The sequence below is a fragment of the Crocuta crocuta genome, unplaced genomic scaffold, assembly GCF_008692635.1.
Source record: "Crocuta crocuta isolate KB4526 unplaced genomic scaffold, BGI_CrCroc_1.0 scaffold166, whole genome shotgun sequence".
NCBI lineage: Eukaryota > Metazoa > Chordata > Mammalia > Carnivora > Hyaenidae > Crocuta > Crocuta crocuta.
The window spans coordinates 3,690,946-3,698,168 of record NW_027531018.1 but is presented as its reverse complement, the minus strand read 5'-3'; the positions used below and the strand labels follow the sequence as shown (position 1 = coordinate 3,698,168).

The following is a 7,223-nucleotide window of genomic DNA, read 5'->3' as shown; positions in this document are numbered from 1 at the left end:
CAGAATGTTCTCATTTATATCCTTACTTCTCTTGAACTTCCCAAATTTTACACTCTCAAACAGACTCTTCCAGACTCTTGCTGTTGTTCTCAAAGTTATATTCCATTATGATTATGTCTCAGAGTATTTAGGGTCAAAGGAGAACTTTTTCATAGAATGGGTTAGTATAGTTTCAATTTCCAAAATGCATTTTCTTAATCCACAGTCTTCTTTTTATGCTTTACATGAAAAAAAGTATTCTTCTTAGTCTGTATATTTAATTAAACATATCTTGATCCAAAGATTTAAAACAGATTTAAATGTAGAGACTTGAAAAATATATATATATTTTAAGTGTGGCCTATGATATCTCAAATACCCCTGTCTAGATAGATATGAACTCTGTCACTTACCAGCTTGGGGACCTAGGTTTTCTCACCCATAATAAGGAAATAGCAGCCTTTGAAAAATAAGAATAAAATATTTGTGAGAAATAAATGGGATAGTAAGTTAAAAGTATTTAGCAGAATACCTGGTAATATACATTTTAGTTACTTTGTATCTGGAGTTAATTAAGGCAAACTTGGTTCTTAGTTTCTTCAAAACCAGTGATAGCTAGAAATTCACCATGATCCTAAGCCTGATTTTCTTGAATATCAATGTGAAACACTAATCAGAAGGCTAGGAAAACCCTTTTATCTAATGCTTAGAAAGGAAATAAATGAACCACTAAAGTTGCCCTAAAATTGCAGCTTGTACTGACATTTGAACAAATGATTAACTTGGACCTAATCCGAAAATGATTTGGACGGTTTAAATCCCTGTTTTGTGAAGCTTTAAAACATTTATTAAAGTACATGAGCACTGGGGGTAGAAAAACATCCATTTACTGGCATGAATTCAGATCCCAGGAAAAACAAAGACTTCCTTTAAGTAACATAAAGGAGCAAAAACAAATTAATCAAAACTAAGACGACACTGCTTTCACAAAAATCACATTTTGTTACCTGTTTATGTTTGATAGGTTTCTATGAGAATTTGTGTCTGTGGCTTAATATGAATGAATGTGGTTTCCAAAATACAGAATGCTTATGTCCTCTTAACTGTGAAATTTCAAAAATAAACAATAAAACAGGAGCAAAGGAGAATTTGATGGAGTATTAAAATTTAGTGATACGAGTAAGATGATAATATAGCATAAAACCATGCTTTTCAACACTAGTTTCTCATTAAAAATCCCCAGAAGTACTTTTTAAAACTATGTAAATGCCTGAGCTCCAAACCCTGGGATTGTGAATGTGGTCTCATATATAATTAGTCTACAGAATAATTAGTCTCATATATGGCAAAAGTATTTATAATTTTTGAAAGCTCTGCAAGTGATTTTTTTTTCCTTTTTCCTTTTCTTTTCCTTTTTTTTTTTTTTTGAGAGAGAGAGAGAGAGAGAGCAATTGGGGATGGGGCAGAAAAAGAAAGAGAGAGAGAATCCCAAGCAGGTTCTTCACCGTCAGCACAGAGCCTGATGTGCAGCTTGATCACACCAACTATGAGATCATGACCTGAGCCAAGATCAAGAGTCAGGTGCTTAACTGCTGGGCAAAATGCTGATTTATGAAATATTTTCCCTAAAGATATTTAAATAGACAATCCTTCACTTTGACCTGTCAATATATGCATTCCCTAGCCTCTGAGTAATGGTGGACACTCTCACTCAGTGAAAGCTAACTTTAGAGATAGTGGTCATCACTTTCCATGTTTAGTTGTTTGGGCAAAATACCTACAAACTGTCCGCTAATGAGCATGATACCTTGGTAAGTTGGGTGTCTTGCAACAAATGTTATTTAGTCTACTAAAGCCCCACTTTCTGCCATTTTTAAAAATTATTTTAGAGAGAGAGCACATATGCATGTGTGCTAGTGTGTGGAGGAGGGCAAAGGGCGAGGGAGAAAGAGAATCTCAAGCAGGCTCCATGCTCAATGCGCAGAGCCCAATGGGGGGTGGATCTTACGACTATGAGCTCATGACCTGAGCCATAGTCAAGACTTGGATGCTCAACGAACTGAACTACCCAGGGGTCCTGAGGTTTTGCCATTTATTTTATATTTCATAGAACCCATATGATAACATGATAAGAATTCACTGCCCATGATTACAATGACCTATATGGAGCATGATATCACTTTAAAGCTAACCTATAGCTAATTAGAAACTAAAGGCTTAGGATCAGGCCATTTTTCTCTTTCTCTCTCTCACCTTACTTTCAGAAATGTGATTAAAACAAAATAATTCAGAGTGTACTGAAACAAGATTAATGAGAATTTTAATTAAGTTCAATATCTGGGTTTAAATATATCTTTGATAAGCAGAACATTATGACTGAAATACACAATCTTATGACTAATTTGAATTTGTGATGAAAACACTAAAAATCTGTATTTTTCATTAGTGTAGTACAAATACTCCAACAAAAGTATCATTTCAGGCTCAGATTTTTTTTAACCTAGAGAGGGCATTTACTACTTATTGAATAGATAATAATAATATGGAGTAAGTATATTAATAATCTATAAAATATATTCTTTTCAAAGTAGTTGAAAAGATGCTCCCCTCTTACAATATACTTTATTATGAAATTTTTATTAATTATTAAATAATAAGCCTTAACCCAAAAAGACAACCTCAATTTCTAGATGCCTCAACTTGAATCAAAACTCCAATGTATATATGTGGACAAGTTATTTAATCTTCCTAGGGCCATGATTTTCTCATCTGTGAAATGAAGTCATTTATGGTACTTATGTCATAGAGTCATTGAGAATTAATTAAGCAGCCTGTGTAAATATGTATGTACCTGGGGAGGAAAGATCTAGATAGCCCCTACCCCCATAATCCCCCCAAGATGTTCATGGCCTTTTATGGTACCCTCCCCTTTAGTGTGGGTGGGAACTAAGTATAGAAAAGATAATAAGAGATGTGATTAAATGTATATGATTATATTATATCAGATTATAACATCCATCTTGAGAGGAGACTCTTCCTTTCTGGAGTTGAGGAAGCAAACAGCCACACAGAGAAAGTGCACATCTCAAGGAACCGAATAGTTTGACCTCTGGCCAAACTGTTAGGTATGTACAAATTAGAATAATTATGGATATCCAATAGGCTGAAGTATTTATTATGAAATATCTCTGTATCTTTGGTAATGTTACCTGTCATTAGACTTTACGTGTTCTAATCAGAAGTTAATATTCAGAACTGTAGTTACAGGGAAAATTTAGGTTATCAGTAATTTTTAATTGACATGTATATTTAATGGACTTTTATATTGAATTATCTCCTTATTTGATATGTTTTTAAAAATTTTTTTAATGTTTATTCATTTTTGAGAGATGGAGAGAGACAAAGCTTGAGTAGGGGAGGGGCAGAGAGAGAGGGAGACAGAGAATCTGAAGCAGGCTCCAGGCTCCCAGGTGTCAGCACAGAGTCTAACATGGGGTTCAAACCCACAAACTGTGAGATCATGACCTGAGCTAAAGTCAGACGCTTAACCAACTGAGCCACCCAGGCACCCCTCTTTATTTGATATTTAAATACATTCTTTCCTGAAAAGCAGTAACTCTCCAATAAATTGTTGGGTGGAAAATAGGATCAGAATGGCATGAAATAGATATCTCTAATCACTTGAAAATCTTTTTTTTTATTTTTTATAGTCTTGAGTTTGTTTATTTGTTTATTTATTTACTTATTTATTACACTTATCATGCCATGACTTCATAGGGAATGGGTTCCAGCAGCTCAGACTCCTTTCCATTCGTTCTCCCAAAGTGTGCTTCTCTGGGTGGGACAGGCTGGCCCTTCACTTGAACCCAAGTGCCTTTCTCTTTGGCTTCCTTCTTTTTCTGATCATTTTCCTTCACACATTTCAGGAAACTCCCTTAGCTCTTTGAGTGCTTAATATGCTCAATAGGTACATTCATTCTTTCAGCAAGGATCTTGCTCTTAATTGTTTACAAGAATGACAAGAGCATGCTGCGTAACATTGTAGACTCTTCCAGTTTTGCCATGGTAACATTTATGGAACACTCCTTCTCGAAAAGTGCCCAACTCCTTGATGTCCACAATATCACTTTTCTTATAGATTCACATGTATGTGGCCAAATGATTAACTACATGTTTCTAAAAAGCCTAGAGAACATATAAGGGTACCTCTCCTCTTTCCCTTTGTGTTGGTCATTTTGGCGAATTACTAGAAATGTCGGTTCTAGCCAAAAGGTAATCATTTGAAAAACTTAACATATCCTAAAACAGGGTTTATAGACCTTGACAGACTGCAATAGTTTTAGTCTTCATTAAAAATTACCTGAAACTAACATATAAGTAACGAGAAGGAACATATTCAAATTGCTTGACTCTGAATCCTATGAATGTAATTGAAACTGAAGCACGTCCCAGAGCTACAGAGATCGCAACCATTAGACTCCAACTCCTGCAGCTCCCTCCCCTGTCCCCTCAGCATCCTCTTCCTGCTAACCCCTGCCTCCCCTCAGAAAAAATCCAAACAAGGAAAATAATTTTTCTGCCCATGGGACTGAACAAATCCTTTCCATCAACCATCCCCCAACTGACTATGTCCACTCCACCTCAGTTTTCTGCAAAGCTTAGAGACTGATAGCTAAAGATCAGTTTTGCTCCTGAATCTGCTGGACTACGGGCACGGTGGCAGAGTGAGTGGTGTGGGTCCACCCTTGTGGATAATGTGGATTCTGCAGTGCCGAGGAGCTTGAGACAAGAGCGAGAAATGAAGAAGGAGGAGTTGTTGGACAAAGAACCTGAACTTAAGGCTGAGTGAAAAGACAGAAGTCAAGAAAAGCTTCATGGGGCAGGCCTTTGTTTGCAAGGACACAAATCTTTAACTGCTTTCCTTCTTGAGATTCAAGGGAAAGTGCAAAATGGGATTTTAGTCTCTTTCTCCTTAAGTTGTAACTCTTTTAAATTTACTCTAAACTAGGGGAGTCTGGATGGCTTGGTCAGTTGAGCTTCCAACTTCAGTTCAGGTCATGATCTCAAAGTTCATAAGTTCAAGCCACACATTGGGCACTATCCTGATAGCTCAGAGCCTGGAGTCTGCTTAACATTCTGCATCTCTGTCTCTCTCTGCTCTTGCCCCACTCGTGCCCTGTCTCTGTCTCAAAAAATAATATAAACATTAATCAATTTTTTAATTGAAAAAAGTTTTGAAAAATAAATTTACTTTAAACTTTCCAGTAAGACATTTGCCTTTCTGTGTATAGACAGCGTGTTGGTTTTCAGACTGAAAGGAATAGTGTGGGAAGGAGGACGAGAACCTCACGCGTGCATGACTGTCTTCTGGGAATTGGGAGGGACACCCTGCTCCAGCAGAGTCACTACTATTTGGAAATATTAGATTCCTACCCCAGATCATAGAGTTGGTGAGTAAAGAACTGGGACCCAAGCCCTTCTAAGTCCAGGTTCAGCATCATACTTAACATGTTAATGTTTTTCACCTCAACGTGTTGTTTGCGCTGAATTGTGTCCTCTCAAAATTCATATGTTGAAATTCTAACCCTCAGTACCTGAGAATGTAACTGTGTTTGTAAATAGGTCTTTTAAAGAAGTAACTGAGGTAAACTGAGGTCATATGGGTAAACCCTAATCCAATATGACCTGCGTCCTTATAAGAAGTAATTAGGACACAGACAAGCAAAGGGGAAGGAACATGTGAAGACACTGGGAGAAAATGACCATCTTTAAGCCAAGAAAAGAGGCCTCAGGAGAAACCAACTCTCCCCACACCTTGATCTTGGACTTCTAGTCTCCAGATCTGTGAGGAAAACATTTCTGTTCATTTACCTGGTTTGTGGTATTTTGTTGTGCCAGCCCTAGGAGATGAACACACATTTTACTTGGAGTTGCCACTTTTCTGAGACAAAACGAAGAAAACAAAAATATTACATTTGTAAATTATTTAAAGAATAAATATTTACAAAGAAAATTAAGTGAAAAAATGAAACAAAAACACCAAAATTCAATATTCGCAATATTCACCTTAAGGAGAATTTTTCTAGTTAATTGAGAAATGTGTGGAAAGCAGCATTGTAAGGGGAATGCTGAACTGATCTTTGACTATGCCAGCTAACAATTGATTTCTTTTCTCCTTTTTCTGTTCTGTGATTAATTTATTTTCCCTCAGGAAAAAAGTGATGTAGCACAAAAATGCATTTGAAACACACAGCAACGGCATTATAAATCTTGATTTAAGCTGGGTCTATAGAATACTCAGCCAGTGCTCCAGTCCTACTTGTACTGAAACAAGTGGTGTGGCATAGCAATGTCACACTATATAAAGTGGGATCTCAGAATGTGTCCAATTTATTAGTTTTGTGGCTTTCACACAAACTTGGGGTGAAAATCAGTTTTTAAAAAACTGTTAGATTATCAAACGTGAAAAGTTTTACTAAAGTATATTGCCATGAAACACCTTTAGATGGATAGAAAATGTGCTGTATTCTAGAAATATAATCCGTTCTGCTATAACGCTTGTTTTAAAAATGTGAGTGTCCCAACAAGACTGATATGTTGGAAAACAAGTTCAACATAACACTAATTTCACATTTGCTTATGTGCAATCTGGTCCATAAGAAACACTGGACAAACACAGAAAACTGTAGCTAGCGGAAGAAAAATGAGTAGAAACACACACACACAGGCACAGACACACATCTCTGAACATCTACCAGCTAGCACCATTCACTGCACGGTATAAGCCACATCCATCCACATCTGGCATTAGAATTTTCTGTTCAATTTCAGATAACCCTCTTCTACCACTTCACAATAACTCACAAACTATAAGCCTTCCAATACCCACTTATACAAGCATACTTTGGGTCTTTTTCAGGGTACAGTGATGAACTTATCATAATATCTATGGATTCCTTAACCGTTTAATATGTATAAAGCTGTGCGTCCATTTTTGTTAGGCTCCTATCTTTTTTTTTATATGTAATTGACAAAGTTTTTGAGTGTTATGCTCCAGCCTCATTTTCCCCATAAGCTCTATAGTTTTTATAGCATGATTTTTCATAGTGCAGTGAATTTTAGGAATGTATATGTTATATTACAGCAGAAATAACTGAACCTTGATCCTGCTCTCTGGAAGTCTTTATCCATTGTTTTGTGTGTTGGTTAGCCCAACCCTCTGGGACTTTATTCTTTGTCCATTA

General features: G+C 36.4%; 1 pseudogene; it reads right to left on the bottom strand.

The window, feature by feature from the left end:
- Window positions 1-3,737: 3,737 nt before the first annotated feature.
- Window positions 3,738-4,213, bottom strand: LOC144237276 (large ribosomal subunit protein eL21 pseudogene; annotated as a pseudogene).
- Between the last annotated feature and the right edge of the window lie 3,010 nt (window positions 4,214-7,223).